A 17,995-nucleotide genomic window follows, 5' to 3' on the forward strand; every position below is an offset into this window, starting at 1 on the left:
CCAAACAAAGCTCATGATGCTGCTGGTAACCCTTCTAAAAAGGCCCTAGGGATAAAGATGGGCAAACACTGGAAGAGGAACAAGAACCTCGGGAGAACCGTCATTTTGACGGACTGCACTCTCCCCGCCAGCGATAGCGGCACCATGTCCCACCTTTTAAATCCCTCCTCCATCTGCTCCACCAGCCTGGTAAAATTAAGCTTATGGAGAGTCCCCCAACTCCTGGCCACCTGCACCCCCAGATATCTGAAACTCTTCACTGCCCTCTTAAACGGGAGCCTCCCAATTCCCTCCTCCTGATCTCCCGGGTGTACTACAAATACCTCGCTCTTGCCTAAATTTAACTTATAGCCCGAGAAGCCCCCAAATTCCGCTAACAGCTCCATCACCCCCGGCATTCCCCCTACTGGGTCCGCCACATACAACATCAGGTCGTCCGCATACAGCGATACCCGATGTTCCTCCCCACCCTGCACCAGACCCCTCCATCTCCCTGACTCCCTCAATGCCATAGCCAGAGGTTCAATCGCCAGTGCAAAAAGCAAGGGGGACAGGGGGCACCCCTGCCTGGTCCCACGGTAGAGCCTGAAGTACTCCGATCTCCTTCCATTTGTAACTACACTCGCCATCGGAGCCGCGTAGAGCAGCCTCACCCATTTGATGAATCCCTCCCCAAATCCGAACCGCTCCAAGACCTCCCACAGGTACTCCCACTCAACTCTATCAAACGCTTTCTCTGCATCCAGCGCCACCACTATCTCCGCCTCCCCCTCCACTGCCGGCATCATGATAACATTTAGCAGACTTGGCGTCAACATTGAGGAGCGAGATAGGCCTGTATGATCCACACTGCAAGGGGTCCTTATCCCGCTTTAGGATCAGAGAGATCAGTGCCCGCGACATCGTCGGGGGAAAAGCCCCCCCTCCCATGCCTCATTGAAGGCTCGCACCAACAGGGGGCCCACCAGATCCGCATACTTTTTATAAAATTCCACCGGGAACCCGTCTGGCCCCGGGGCCTTACCTGGCTGCATTTGTCCAATCCCCCTGACTAGCTCCTCCAACTCTATCGGCCCCCCCAGCCCCTCTACCAGCTGCTCTTGAACCCTTGGGAAACATAGCCTGTTCATGAAGCTCTCCATCCCCCCTCTCCCCATCGGAGGTTCCGACCGGTACAGTTCCTCGTAGAAGTCCCTAAAGACCCTATTTACTTCTGTCCCCTTCTGCACTACATTCCCACCCCCATCCGTCACTCCACCAATTTCCCTAGCCGCATCTCACCTACGGAGCTGATGCGCCAACATCCTGCTCGCCTTCTCCCCATACTCATATACCGCGCCCTGCGCCCTCCTCCACTGTGTCTCCACCTTTCTAGTGGTCAACAAGTCAAATTTGGCCTGCAAACTACGCCGTTCCCCCAGCACCCCTCCTCCGGTGCCTCCGCGTATCTCCTGTCCACATCCAGGAGCTTGCCCACCAGTCTCTCCCTCTCCTTCCTCTCACTCCTTTCCCTATGGGCCCGGATGGAGATCAGCTCCCCCCGGATCACTGCTTTCAGAGCCTCCTAGACCATCCCCACCTGGACCTCCCGCATGTCATTAGTATCAAGATACCCCTCAATACTTCTCCGGAACCTCCTACGCACCTCCTCATCAGCCAGCATCCCCACATCCAGGCGCCAGAGCGGGCGCTGGTCCTGCGCCTCCCCATCTGGTTTAGCTCACTGGGATAAATCGCTGGCTTTTATAGCAGATCAAGCAGGCCAGAAACATGGTTCGATTCCCGTACCAGCCTCCCTGGACAGGCGCCGGAATGTGGCGACTAGGGGCTTTTCACAGTAACTTCATTGAAGCCCACTCGTGACAATAAGCGATTTCCATTCCATTTTCCATTTCCATCTCCAGATCAACCCAGTGCGGAGCATGGTCTGAAATCGCTATGGCCGAATACTCGGCATCCTGCACCCTCGGGATCAATCCCCTGCTCAGGACGAAAAAATCTATTCGGGAATAAACCCAATGGACATGAGAGAAAAAGGAATACTCCCGCGCTCTCAGTCTCCCAAAACTCCAGGGATCCACCCCTCTCATCTGGTCCATAAATCCCCTCAGTACTTTGGCCGCCGCCGGTCTCCTACCCGTCCTTGAACTGGACCGGTCCAGTGGGGGATCCAGCACTGTGTTAAAGTCTCCCCCCATGATCAGGCCTCCTGCCTCCAGGTTCGGAATGCGGCCCAACAAGCGCCTCATGAAGCCAGCATCATCCCAATTCGAGGTATATACATTAACCAGCACCACCTTCTCTCCCTGCAGCCTACCCTTCACCATAATATATCTGCCCTCCTTGTCCGACACCACCTCAGCCGCCTCGAACGCCACCCTCTTCCCCACCAGAATCGCCACCCAATCTCAGACTTCCGGTTGCGGCTGTGCGTAGCTAAGCCGCACGTTCCGCAGGATGTTCTTCGCGTCCAATCCTGAGTGAAAAACATGCCCCACCCACCCCTTCCTCAGACGAACCAGGTCCGCCACCTTCAAGTGGGTCTCCTGGAGCATAGCCACGTCCGCCTTCAACCCCTTCAGATGAGAAAATACCCTAGTTCTCTTAACCGGCCCATTCAGCCCCCTCACGTTCCAGGTGATCAGCCAGATCAGAGGGCAACCCGCCCCCCTCCCCTGCCGGCTAGCCATAGCTTATCGACTGCTCGCCCCAGGCCAGCTTGCCCCGCCCGACCCGTTCCCCATGGCGATAACGCCTCTCCTCTACCCCCCCGGCCTACACCAGCTCCTTCCTGGCCATTCCAGCAGCAACCCGGTATCCCCCCCCCCCAGGCTAGGACTCCACCTAGCCGCGACGCACCCTCCCTGGTACTTCCGTGAGTCAGCTGACTTCTGCTGACCCCGGCAGCTCCCGTCAAAATCCATCCCCTCCCGGCATGGGGTCATCCCCCTCTTGCCACACCTCCTTGGCACCGCTTCAGCGCGGGAAAGAAAACCAGTAGAGGCCCCGCCCCCACCACCAGCTCCGCCCTCCCTGCTCCACGGCGCGGGAAACCAGAGGAAAGCCCGCGCTTTCACACTGCCACACCCCACCCTTCTGACGCAGCTCCCCAAAATCCAGTTTCACCCCAACCCCCGGCCCCGTACAGAAGAGAACATATAAAATACAAACCCCCAACACTCTCCACATACCCCACACCCATACCCAACAGACAGAACCACCCAGAAACAGAGCAAAAAGAAACCAGCATAAAAACACACATGTCAAAGTTAAAGAATAGCAACAGTGAAAACAGCAACGGCCATAGTGTGTCCCCAGGCCCTAGTTCGAGTCCAGCTTCTCCGCCTGTACAAAGGCCCACGCCTCCTCCGGGGACTCGAAGTAGTGGTGCCGGTCCTTGTATCTCACCCACAGGCGCGCAGGCTGCAGCATTCCAAATCTGACCTGCTTGGCATGCAGCATCGCCTTCGTCCGGTTGAACCCCGCCCGCCGCTTAGCCACCTCCGCACAGTCCTGGTAGATTCTCACTACCGAATTCTCCCACTTGCTGCTCCTCTCTTTCTTGGCCCAGCGCAGCACACACTCCCGGTCGCTGAATCGATGGAACCGCACCAGCATCACCCTCGGGGGGTCATTTGCCTTAGGCCTCCTGGCCAGCACTCTGTGAGCTCCCTCAAGCTCCAGGGGCAAATCCCCCACCCCCATCAATGAGCTCAACATCGTGGTCACATACGCCGGGAGATCCGACCCCTCCAGCCCCTCCGCCAAGCCCAGGATCCTCAAATTCTTTCGCCTCGTGCGAACGTCCAGCTCCTCCAAGCGGTCTTGTCACTTTTTGTGAAGTGCCTCGTGCAACTCCACTTTCCCCACGAGGACCATGGCATCCTCCTCCCGCTCAGCGGCCTGCTGCTGCAACTCCTGAATGGCCGCCCCCTGGGCTGTCTGGGTCTCAAGCAGCTTGTTGGTAGTCGCATTCAGGGAGTCCAGCAGCTCAGCCTTCAGCTCCGCAAAACAGTGCAGAAGAGCAGCTTGCTGCTCCTGGCCCACTTCCACCAGTCCTCGGGTGTTCCGCCGGCCGCCATTTTGTCCTTCTTCCCCCGCTTTTCTTGGGGAGCTGCTGCAGCTTTTTCCTTTGCCCCACTCCGGGTGAGCACCATAAATTATGGGGAATGCTCCTTTAGACACCTTCCCCTACCGGGATTCGTCGAAACAGCGCTGTTTGGGGCCCTCAAATCGGCCCAAATGTCCTTAAGTAGCGGGAGCTGCGGAACGTGCGGCTTAGCTCCGCATAGCCGCAACCGGAAGTCTGAGAGCGGTTGGCTCTTGGGTGACAAGGGTTTTCTGTTGCAATCGTGGCTGATGATGTCTTTCTGGAGGCCATAGACCGACACAGAAAACTGCTACAACAAAGCCCGTACAGTGACCCACAGGGACATGATTGAGTGGTGCTTTGACAGCCTGAAGATGCAGGTCAGGTACCTGCTCTGCTCTGGAGGGGCCATCTAGTATCGCGCTAGGAGAATCTCCAACATCATGCTGGCCTGCTGCATCCTCTATAACATCGTGCAGCAGCAGAGAGGCAAGGCGCTGGATGAGGAAGATGATGCCAGACCTCGTTTGATGCAGAGGGCACAGAAAAGGGGCAGTATGGACAAGGCATGGAGCCTGGGCAAGCACAGGAGGCCGCACAATGTGTGTGCCTGGGGCAGCATGCATGGGGCACACTAATCATCCCCATTTCACCGACTCGGGGATCTGGCCAACAGCGCAAACATCCCATCCCACCCCTAAACCTCCCCACCAACCGACCTCCCCCCCCCCCCCCCCCCCCCGCAAAACAACCAATTCTACACCATTCTCTTTGCATCCCCCTCAATGATTCCTACCTGTGAGTGAGGGAGTGAGGGTCCTGAGTGGGCCTTAACAGCGGGTCTGGCCCATGGGATGGAGGATGATGACCAACCGTCCTGCGATGAGCTCTGGTTCTCCATGTCATTTGACAACACCTGACTCCTGTCCACTGTAGCACTTTCCACCATCCACGTGGGTGATCCCTGCATACGAGCTGGCCATTCCATCACATGGTCATTGAATCATAGAATTTACAGTGCAGAAGGAGTCTTTCAGCCCATCGAGTCTGCACCGGCCCTTGGAAGAGCACCCCGCCTAAGCCCACACCTCCATCTATTCTGTAAAATAGCAAACCCACCTAAACGTTTTGGGCACTAAGTGCAATTCACCTTTGCCAATCCACCTAACCTGCATATCTTTGGACTGCGGTTGGAAACCAGAGCACCCAGTCAAAATCCACGCAGACATAGGGAGAACGTGCAGACTCCGCACAGACAGTGACTCAAGCCGGGAATTGAACCTGAGACCCTGAAGCTGTGAAGCAACTGTGCTAATCACTGTGCTGTCCAACCATTCTGCTAACGTGCTGCCCTCCACTGTGCTACTATGCTACCTTCCCACTGAAGTCTTGGGGTGGAGGATTTGGAGATGGCGTGTGTGTGTGTGTGTTTGTGTGTGTGTGTGTGGGAGGAGGGGGGGGGGATTGGGCAAGAGGGAGGGGAAGGGGTGGGGTACTGAAGCGTTGTGCGGGGTCTGACCTGGGGACCTCAGCCAGTGACCACCTCCACCATCCACCCATCTCCACCCCCCCTCCGCTCCCCCTCCAGCACCCACTATGCAGCCAGCCCACCCCATCCCTCACACCCTGCTGAAAGTGCATCAAAGCAGGTTGGAGCTTTTGTGAACTGGTTTTTATTTTGCAAAGAGAAAGTGAACATCTCTATAATGGTTTGCTCCACAGCTATCTTATGTGCTGCCTAACTGGTGTCTATCCTTCTGGCATTATAGGCCATAATGCTACTCATAGGTGGATCCCCAGATGGATGCCCCAGGAACAGGAGGTGGGGTGGCGGGGGGGGGGGAGGGGGTGGTAGTGTCCGAGATGCTGTGATGTTCCAGCACCTCCTATGTGGGAGTCACTGGCATGGGCCCCTTCACTTCCACTTCCCTTGGAGTGCCCAATGGCCCCCAGGCTACACCGTGGGTCAAGGGTGTGGCCAGAGTGAACGTCCCCACCATCTGACGCTGCCAGTCCTGGAGGCTTGCTCCTGTCTCGACATGGGTCTCCATGCTCGCGGCCGTATTTCCCTGGAACTGGGCCACCTCCTTCAATTCACCCTAGTCAGCAGGGATCACAGTTGGTGTGAACCCAGGGAGGAGGAGCTTTGGAACATTCCTCAGGAAACTAAGGAAATTCAGCATGTCCACATTAACTCTTAACAACTTTTACAGATGCACCATCGAAAGCATCTTGTCTGGCTGCATCCTGATATGGCAACTGCTCAGCTCAAGACCGCAAGAAACGTCAGAGAGTCATGAACACAGTTCAGTCCATCACACAGACCTGCCTCCCATTCATTGACCCCATCCATTTATCCATTGGAAGCACGGTAGCATGGTGGTTAGCATAAATGCTTCACAGCGCCAGGGTCCCAGGTTCCCGGCTGGGTCACTGAGTGTGCGGAATCTGCACGTCCTCCCCGTGTGTGCGTGGGTTTCCTCCGGGCGCTCCGGTTTCCTCCCACAGTCCAAAGATGTGCGGGTTAGGTGGATTAGCCATGCTAAATTGCCCGTAGTGTCCTTAAAAAGTAAGGTTAAGGGGGGGGGGGGGGTTGTTAGGTTACGGGTATAGGGTGGATACGTGGGTTTGAGTAGGGTGATCATTGCTCGGCACAACATCGAGGGCCGAAGGGCCTGTTCTGTGCTGTACTGTTCTATGTTCTATGTTCTATCTACACCTCCCGCTGTCTGGGGAAAGCGGGCAGCATAATCAAAGACCCCGCCCACCCGGCTTACTTACTCTTCCAACTTCTTCCATCGGGCAGGAGATACAAAAGTCTAAGAACACGCACAAACAGAATTGAAAACAGCTTGTTCCCCACTGTTACCAGACTCCTAAATGACCCTCTTATTGATTGACCTCATTAACACTACATCCCTGAATGCTTCCCCTGATGCCGGTGTTATGTAGTTACATTGTGTACCTTGTGTTGCCCTATTATGTATTTTATTTTATTTCCTTTTCATGTACTTAATGATCCGTTGAGCTTCTCGCAGAAAAATACTTTTCACTGTACCTTGGTACATGTGACAATAAACAAATCCAATCCAAACCATAGTGGGTCGGATCTCGAACAGCAACAATTCAGAATACAGGAGGTGTCATAATATCCACTCATGCATATAATGAGGTGCAGATAGGCTGTGATTGACACACAGGATGACCAGTAAGCACATAACACAGTGCAGCCAATCACCAGACAGGACAGTACCACTCTAATGCCAAACGCCTAACACATCATGAGGGAGGTAGAGAACATAGTGGAGTGGTGTAACAAGAACAATCTCTCCCTCAATACCTGCAAAACTAAAGAGCTGGTCATTGATTTCAGGAAGCAAAGTACTGTACACACCCCTGTTTGCATCAATGGGGCCGAATTGCAGATGGTTGACAGCTTCAACTTCCTATGTGTGCACATCATCAAAAATCTGTCCTGCCCCACCCACGTCGACGCTATGACCAAGAAAGCACAACAGCACCTCTACTTCCTCAGGAAACTAAGGAAATTTGGCACGTCCACATTGACTCTTACCAACTTTTACAGGTGCACCATAGAAAGCATCCTTTCTGGCTGCATCACAGCCTGGTATGGCAACTGCTCAGCCTAAGACTGTAAGAATCTTCAGTCATTATTATTACCCAGTCCATCACATGAACCCGCCTCCCATCCATTGCCTCTATCAACACTTCCCGCTGTCTTAGGAAAGTGGGCAGCATAATCAAAGACCCTTCCCATCCGGCTTACACACTCTTCCAATTTCGTCCATCGGGCAGGAGATACAGAAGTCTGAGAACATGAATGAACAGATTCAGAAACAGCTTCGTCCCCGATGTTACTAGACTCCTATGGACTAATCTGATTAATACTACGCTCCTGTATGCTTCATCCGATGCTGGTTCCTTTGTATTTACATTCTGTACCTTGTGTAGCCCTATTGTTTATTTTCTTTTCAGGTACTAAATGATCTGTTTGAGCTGTACGCAGAAAAGTACTTTTCACTTTACCTCAGTACACGAGACAAGAAACAAATCCAATCCACCCAAGGTGCAGGCAGACAGATGGGTGACCAGTCGAAAGGGCAGACAGTCAGTGCAGGAATCCTCGTGGCTGTCCCCCTCTCTAACAAGTATACAACTTTGAATACTGTTGCAGGAAAACAACAGCAGCGGCCAGAACAGTGGCACCATGGCTGGCTCTGTTTTTAAGCAGCGAGGGTCAAAGCACAGAAGAGCAATAGGCATAGCGGACTTCATAGTCAGGGGCACAGATAGGCATTTCTGTAGCTGTGAGAAAGACTCCAGAATAGTGTGTTGCCTCCCTGGCGATAAGGCAGACGTCATGGTACATGTTGGTACCAATGATGGGGCTGTTTAGCACGCTATGGGGCTGGTTTAGCACACTATGGGGCTGGTTTAGCACACTGGGCTAAACCGCTGGCTTTTAAAGCACACCAAGACAGGCCAGCAGCACGGTTCAATTACCGTGCCAGCCTCCCCGAACAGGCGCTGGAATGGAGCGACTAGGGGCTTTTCACAGTAACTTCATTGAAGCCTCCTCGTGACAATAAGCGATTTTCATTTCATTTCATTTCAGGTAGAAAGAGGGATGAGGTCTTGCATCAAGAATTCCGGGAGTTAGCCAGGAGACTAAAGAACAGGACCTTTCAGGTTATAATCTCTGGATTTCTCTCAGTGCCACGTGCTTGTGAGTACCGGAATAGGAGAATAGCACAGATGAGCATGTATCCAAGTGTGTGGATAAATGCAGTGCAGTTGATGTAGTTTACATGGATTTCAGCAAAGACGTTGATGAGGTCCCACATGGAGATTTATTAAAAAGGAAAAAGCCACATGGGAAACAGGGTGATTTGATAAGGTAGATTCATATTTAGCTTACTGGTAGGAGATTGAGGGCGATGATTGATGGCTGCTTTAGTGTCTGGAAACCAGTGACCAGTGACGTACCAAAGGGATACATGCTGGGCCTCCTATTGTTTGCTATTTATATAAATGACATAGATAACTATGTGTGGGCTCGGACCAGTAAGTTTGCGGATGAAACAAAGATTAGCTGGGAGATTAACAGTGAGTTTGCGTGTCTTGGGTTGCAAGAAGGTATAGACAGGATGGTCAAATGTGCGAATAAGTGGCAGATGAAATTTAAACCTGAAAAGTTTGAGGTGATACATTTTGGAAGCAGTAATTTGACAAGGAAATACACTTTGAAAGGTCTGAACAAAGGAACTTTGGTGTCTTTGTCCATAGATCTCTGAAGGCAGAAAGGCAGGTTAATAGGGTGGTGAAAAAGGCGCATGTGATATTTGCTTTCACCAATTGGACATAGATTACAAAAGCAAGGAGCTCATGATGGAACTGGATAGAGCTTTGGTGAGGCCACATCTGGGGTACTGTGTACAATTCTGGTCACTACATTATTGGAATGATGTGATTGCACTGGAGGAGGTGCAGAGAAAATTCATCAGAATGTTGCCTGGGATGGAACATTTTAGTCCTGAAAAGAGGTTGGATAGGCTTGGGTTGTTTTTTAAAAATGGAATTTACAGTGCAGAAGGAGGCCATTCGGCCCATCGAGTCTGCACCGGCTCTTGGAAAGAGCACCCTACCCATGCCCATACCTCCACCCTATCCCAGTAACCCCACCTAACACTAAGGGCAATTTGGACCCTGAGGGCAATTTAGCCTGAGGGCAATTTAGCCTGGCCAATTCACCTAACCTGCATATCTTTGGACTGTGGGAGGAAACCAGAGCACACGGAGGAAACACACGCACACACGGGGAGAACGTGCAGACTCCGCACAGACAGTGACCCAAGCCGGGAACCGAACCTGGGACCCTGGAGCTGTGAAGCATTTGTGCTATCCACAATGCTACCTTGCTGCCCAGTCTCTGGAGAAGAGCAGAGAAGACTTAGAGGTGACCAGATTAAGGTGCACAAGATTATGAGGTGCATGGAAAGGGTGGATAGGGAGCAACCAATCCCCGGAGCTGAAGGGTCAGTTCTGAGTGGACACAAGTTCAAAGTAAGGGGTGGAGGTTTAAGGGGGATTTGAGGAAAAACGTTTTTACTCAGTGAGTGGTGATGGTCTGGAATGCGCTGCCTGGGATGGTGGTAGATGCGGGATGCCTCACATCCTTTAAAAACTACCTGGATGAGTACTTGGCACGCCTTAACATTCAAGGTGATGGGCAAGTGCTAAATGGGATTAGATGGGCAGGTCAGAGCCTTTCATACGTCAGTACAGACTCGATAGGCTGAAGAGCCTCTTCTGCACTGTCTGGCTCAGCTCAGCAGTGTGGCGATGCCCTCGCCATAACAGGGCTGTTTAGCTCACACGGCTAATCACTGGCTTTGAAAGCAGACCAAGGCAAGCCAGCAGCACGGTTCGATTCCTGTAACAGCCTCCCCGAACAGGCGCAGGAATGTGGCGACTAGGGGCTTTTCACAGTAACTTCATTTGAAGCCTACTCATGACAATAAGTGATTTTCATTTCATTTTTTCATAACCCGTTGTAACTGGGCCAAGCTCTGACGGTCCGCTGCAATGTCCAGGTGGCCCTGGTTCATAGCTGCCGATGACAGGGCAGCCCTGTCCTACACCTCAGGCAATGCCTACACAGAGTGCCCAGGCCTTGGACACCCTCAACCCTGGCCGATACTTCCCCACCCCACCCAAGGCCTCCACCGCGGATGCCACCCATTTAGTGCTGGCCCGGGTGTCACGCACCTTCGGGCACTGGATGGATGCTGACAGTCCCTGGCTCTGTGTCTGCATCTCCATTATTGATTGGATTGCCCTTTCCAAAAGCCTGAGACCCACCTGGACAGCAGCCATTCCATGGGGTCGGACTGCCCTCCGACCCTCTGCTCCCTCAGGCGCTCGTACTTTCACCTGATGTACCGCAGTACATGTGTGGTGCGCACCAGAGACTTCCCCAAGAACCTCTTCACTAACATGCACTACTGAAGTGGGTGTATCTGGGATGATGGTGGGTTTTGGAGACAGCTGTGATGCAAAGTTAGTGTTGTCCCGTGCTGGTGCTCCGGGGTATCATTCTGCCATGTGCGTGCTCTCGTCACTATCTGTCGCCGCCTCGTATTAACCGTTACCATTCGGGAAATCCCCAATTTGTGAGCTTCCAATATATAAAATGTCAATATACAATGTACCATGTAATTACATGTCATGTGATCACTCTAATAATTTGCCTCATGCTGATGTGTTAATACATTTTTTGTCATGACTTTGGTTGGCCAGAATATCGGACATGATACCTGACATAAAGTAGTCAGAAGATAAGGAATTCCTTTACCGGCCTCCCCGAACAGGCGCCGGAATGTGGCGACCAGGGGTTTTTCACAGCAACTTCATTCAAGCCTACTTGTGACAAGTGCTTATTGTTATCTTGGGTAGTTTTTGATAGGCAGCTAAAATGTTATCAGGGTTGAAGGAAACTGGAGTCAATGGAAATGGTGAGAAAACTCTCCACTGGTTGGAATCATACTTGGCACAAAGTAAGATGCTTGTGGTGGTTGGAGATCAGCCATCTCACTCCTGGGATATCACCACAGGAGTTCCAAGAGTTGTGTCCAAGGCCAAACCATTTTCAGTTGCTTCGCCAATGACTTTCCTTCCAACATAAGGTCTGATGTGGGATTTTTGCTGATGACAGCACAATATTCAGCACCATTCCTGACTCCTCAAACGCTGAAGTAGTCCACCTTCAAATGCAGCAAGACCTGGAAAATAAGGGGTAGTAGTGGTTTTGCCACTGGACTCGTAACCTGGAGACCGATAGTCATTCTCTGGGGACCCGGGTTTGAATCCCACCCTGGCAGATGGGGACATTTGAATTAAATTAGAAAAAAACATCTGGAATCAAGTTTAAAGATGACCATGAAATCATTGTCGATTGTTGTAAAAACCCATCTGGTTCACGATTATTCTTTAGGGAAGGAAATCTGATGCTGTCACCCTTACCTTGTCACTTCAGATCCACAGCAATGTGGTTGACTCTTAAATGACCCCAGGGATGTACAATAAACCCTGGCCCAACAAGTGATTCCCACATCCAATGATAAAAAAAATCCAGCTTTAGAGGATAATAATAAGAGGCAAATAATATTCACTCCACGTAAGTGCCAAGCAATGAACAGCTCCAATAAGAGCGAATCAAACCATCGCCCCTTGATATTATTAGACAGAAAGATAGAATTCCTCCAGTTCAGAAGACCATTCAGTCCATCGAGTGTAACCCACTGAAAGAGTGCCCTACCTAAGCTAACTCCCCTGCTATGTCATGGTAACCCCACCTAACCTGCACAAATTTGGAATCTAAAGGGAAATTTGAGCATGGCCAATCTGTCTAATCTGCACGTCTTTGGACTGTGGGAGGAAACCAGAGCACTCAAGGAAGCCCATGCACACATGGGGAGGATGTACATTTTCCACATAGACAAGGTTGGAAATGAACCCAGATGGTTGGCACTGTAAGGCATCTGCGCCACCATGGCACCATCACTCATTCTCCCACTATCAACAGCCTGGGGTTACCAGTGACCAAAAACTGAAAGGACTAGCCATATATGTACTGTGGCTACAAGAGCAGGTCAGAGGCTATGAATCTTGTGCTGAGTAACTCAACTTCGGAATCCGCAAAGCATGTGCATCGCCTACAAGGCACAAGTTAGGAACGCGATCAAATAGTCTCCACTTGCCTCGTTGAATGCAGCTGCAACAACACTCAAGATGCTAGCCACCATCCAGGGCAAAGCAGCCCACTTGACCGGCTCTCCTTCCACAAAGATTCACTCCCTTGGCTACCGATGCACAGTCGTAACATTGTGCACCACCTACAAGATGCACTCCAGGAACACACCAAGGCTCCTTACGCAGCACCTTCCAAACAAATGACTACCATCTCGAAGGACAAGGGTAACAGATACCTGGCAAAACCACCACCTTGAGATTCCCCTTCGAGTCATTCACCATGGTCACGCGCAAATATATCACTGTTCCTTCACTGTCGCTGGGTCCAAATCCTGGAACTCCCTCCCTAATAACACACTGGGTGCAGCTACATCAAATGGACTGCATCGGTTCAGGAAGGGAGCTCACCACTGCGTTCTCAAGGGCAAATAGGGATAGTCAACAAATGTTTTGTCGCCAGCAAAGCCACATCCCGTAAACATCATAGATTATCATAAAATTTACAGTGCAGAAGGAGGCCATTCGGCCCATTGAGTCTGCACCGGCTCTTGGAAAGAGCACCCTATCCAAGGTCAACACTTCCACCCTATCCCCATAACCCAATAACCCCACCTAACACTAAGGGCAATTTTGGACACTAAGGGCAATTTAGCATGGCCAATCCACCTAACCTGCACATCTTTGGACTGTCAGAGGGAACCGGAGCACCCGGAGGAAACCCACACACACATGGGGAGGATGTGCAGACTCCACACAGACAGTGACCCAAGCCGGAATCGAACCTAGGACCCTGGAGCTGTGAAGCTATCCACAATGCTACCGTGCTGCCGTGAATAATAAAAAAGGGCTTCAGTTACGTGGAGAGGGAAGAAAAACTGGAATTATTTTCATTAAAGAAGAAGAGCTTAAACGAAGATTTAGTAAATATTATGAAAAATGTTAAACTTTTTGATTCAGAATGTAAGGAGAAGCTGTTTCCGCTCACATTAAGCATAAGCTGCAGTATCAAAGTAATTGCCAAATAAAGAGTGGACATTAACAACATATGCAGCGAGTTATTATGATCCGGAATGCACTACCTCTAAGGATGGTGGAACATGATTCAGTCTTCTAATCTCCCATTATCTTCAACTGACTCACCTGTAATCTTCTCTCCAATAGAGGCCTCAACCAAAGACGATCACTGACGATTGCACCAATATTCATATCATTTGCTATTGCTCAGATGCTGAATCAATCGATGCCAATTTGGGCCCAGATCAGGCGATACATGGGAATACCACCACCTGCAAATTCCCTGCAAAGCCACATACCATTCTGACTTAGAACTGTATCACTGTTCCTTTACTAACACGGGTTCAAAATCCTGGATCTTCCTTCCTTTTTTTTTTTTTTTTTTTAAAATTTAGATTACCCAATTATTTTTTCTATTAAGGGGCAATTTAGCGTGGCCAATCCACCTACTCTGCACATTTTTGGGTTGTGGGGGCGAAACCCACGCAGACACGGGGAGAATGTGCAAACTCCACACGGACAGTGACCCAGAGCCGGGATCGAACCTGGGACCTCAGCGCCGTGAGGCGGTTGTGCTAACCACTAGGCCACCATGCTGCCCTGGATCTTCCTTCCTAACAGCACCATGGATACATAAGAACATAAGAACATAAGAACATAAGAACATAAGAACTAGGAGCAGGAGTAGGCCATCTGGCCCCTCGAGCCTGCTCCGCCATTCAATGAGATCATGGCTGATCTTTTGTGGACTCAGCTCCACTTTCCGGCCCGAACACCATAACCCTTAATCCCTTTATTCTTCAAAAAACTATCTATCTTTACCTTAAAAACATGTAATGAAGGAGCCTCAACTGCTTCACTGGGCAAGGAATTCCATAGATTCACAACCCTTTGGGTGAAGAAGTTCCTCCTAAACTCAGTTCTAAATCTACTTCCCCTTATTTTGAGGCTATGCCCCCTAGTTCTGCTGTCACCCGCCAGTGGAAACAACCTGCCCGCATCTATCCTATCTATTCCCTTCATAATTTTAAATGTTTCTATAAGATCCCCCTGCATCATGTGGACTGCTGCCGTTCAAGAAAACAGTTCAGCAATACTTTCTTGAGGGCAGTTAATAATGGTCAATGCATCCCAGCCTCGCCAATTGTACTCATATCCAATAAACCATTTAGAATTTCAGAAGGAAATGGAATAAATATTTCAAAAACAAACAAAAGTTGAGGAAATAGTCATTTGATTAGCTTTTTCCAAGACCAGGCACAAGTACAACAAACCAAATGGCTCTTTCTGTACAATAATAAACAGAGAAATGTGACCAAGAACATCTCATTGCCATTTAATGCTCTTCGAATGCATCAACAATCCTAAACATTTTTAGAATTTATTTGGGCTACTGATAAACCGAAAAGCTGAAATGTGCTGTGTTCAGGACATGTAGAAGCATATTTAGAGACTGGACTTTAAATCGATATTATTGTTCATGATACAAAGGCCATTGCATTTAATGATATTTACATATATTTAACATTTTGCTGCATTTTCCATTATAACAGGGCACTTGTGTTGCAGAAAGGTACCTCAGAATTACACCAGGAATGAAAGCTTATATTGATGGAAAATGCAGGAAATATCGAGTGGTTATAGTGTGTCAGAAGCCTAACAGATATTTATTTTTTGAAAGGGTAAATGATACATAAACATTACTTGAACTTGAAATGTTTTACCAACTATGTCTATTGAGTCAGAGGCCATAGTGCTACCTAACATATAATCTATTTTTCCATGGACAATATGAAAGGAGAAAGGATGCAAATAGTTTTAGGACCTTCAGTTGGACCGGCGCTGGGTATGTTTTAATGTACACGATTGGCTAATTCAATTATTCCATCAGTTTATTATGAATCCATTATCATCCCCACTTCCAATTGTATTAGGGCAACAAGGTCCCACAGTGGGTAGCACTGTTGCTTCACAGCACCAGGGTCCCAGCTTCGATTCCCGGCTTGGGTCACTGTCTGTGCAGAGTCTGCATGTTCTCCCTGGTGTTTGCGTGGGTTTCCTCCAGGTGCTCCAGTTTCCTCCCACAAGACCAGAAAGATGTGCTTGTTAGGTGAATTGGACATTCTGAATTCTCCCTTTGTGTACCCGAACAGGTGCTGGAATGTGGCGACTGGGGGTTTTTCACAGTAACTTAATTGCAGTGTTAATGTAAACCTACTTGTGGCAATAAAGGTTATTATACCAACTAACTATTCATTGGCTCTAAAATCTGGTAATCAGTATTTGCACCGATTAGGCATTAATTTGTTGATGGTTGACTCCGCACTTACCAAAGTCACAAATAACATACTATGCGACTCTGAGAATGTTAAACACCTCCGCCTTCTCGGCTTGTGTGCAGCCTTTCATATGGTGGGCCACACCATGCACCTGCAATGCTTCTCCACAGCTGGCCAGCTGTGTGGAATTGCACTCTCACCTGATTCCTTTCTTACCTCCATAATCAAATCAGAGTATCACTTGCAAAGGTTCTCTTCCTGCTCCTGCACCGTTACCTCTCGTGTCCACAAAGTACCAAATCTTATCTTCCATTTATTATCTACATATAACCCCTCAGTGGCATAAACAGAAAAACAATATTATTTGCCCGTGTATACCGGTCGCACCCAGTACCCAGCTCCACATCAGCAACATCTCTCTTAACACTTATTAACACTTACAATTCTCAGACTGCTTGACCGACGTCCAATCCTGGTTTGACTGAAATGTATTAGAGTTAGATTTTGGGAAGACTATGGCATTGTCTCTGCTTGTCGTGACAGTCTCTGCTTCCATGTTATTGACTCCATCCCCCTCCCAGCGATTATCCCAGTCTTATCTTACTGTTAGCAACTTTGATGATTTATTGGACTCCAAGATGAGTTTCTAACCGCATATCTGCGCCATGAGTAAAGTCACCTATTTCCATCTCCATAACATCGGCAGGATATGCCCTGCCTCAGCTTATCTTCTCCCAAAGCCCTAGGCCTGACTGTTCCAATGCACTTCTGGCCAATCACCCACAGTCCACTCTCTCTTTAAACTTCAGTTCATTAAAGACATCCCTGTTCCCGCCGAATCGCGCGTTCATGCCCCACTCCCGGGCTCTCATACATACACTGGCTCGCGGTCAAACAATATCTCGATTTTGCAACTCTCCAAGATATCTGCCGTCATAGAGTTCATATAATTCGGGCCTCTTGAGCATCACCAATTTTAAAAGCTCTATCATTGGTCTTGATATCTACAACGGTCTCCACAACAAACTCTTGGAAGTTCCTCCCTAAACATTCTGCCTCTCTACCTGTCCTTGCTCCTCTGAGATGCACCATAAAAACTGCTAACGCGGTTTACCAACTGCCTTAATATCGCCTTATGTGGTTCGATGCAAAATGTTTCTTTAAAACGTTCCCGTGAAGCGACCTGGACCGTTTTGTTACGCTAAGCCCGCGATCTAAATGCAGGTTTTTGTTGTTGGTGTACAAATATCTTTCGAATACTATTTGACTGAATGCTGACCGGCTTTGACTGAAATTCTGCTTTTATCTGCCGATAATTTTAAGGCTGTTAGATATTCTGTGAACGGAAAACCTGCTTAAATTATTGAAATAAAAAGCATTATCGAGAATTCGCTAGCTCCACTCGGTGTTCTATAATAGAAAAAGCGTTTGACAGGAGCATGTTCTGTCACTCCCGCATACCAGGGTTCAAAATGAGTGAAAAATGTCATCGTGAATTGTATCGGTTTAGGATTGGACTCAAAAATGTTAAAAAGGCGCCAGCTCGCCAAGTGTCATCAATGATTATATATATTTCTTATACACACTGGTAAACAGGCATTTGGGACCAAGAATGGTTCTCTGCCAGGAGAGAATTACAGCAATAGTGGTGTGGGCCGAGGAGACGGATTCGTTTCCGCAGGCAGATATTTGTATATTTCCTTTTGGGAGATTAAATCAGTCGCTGATCGCTCGTCAATGCACTGAACCCGAAATTACCCAGCGAGCTCTCTTGTCAGTGATCTATATCATGCCTGGGCGGCAGAATATTCCATCATATTTCGACATGACTGTCACCGTG

This window comes from Scyliorhinus canicula, chromosome 13, assembly GCF_902713615.1.
Source record: "Scyliorhinus canicula chromosome 13, sScyCan1.1, whole genome shotgun sequence".
In the NCBI taxonomy this organism is placed as follows: domain Eukaryota; kingdom Metazoa; phylum Chordata; class Chondrichthyes; order Carcharhiniformes; family Scyliorhinidae; genus Scyliorhinus; species Scyliorhinus canicula.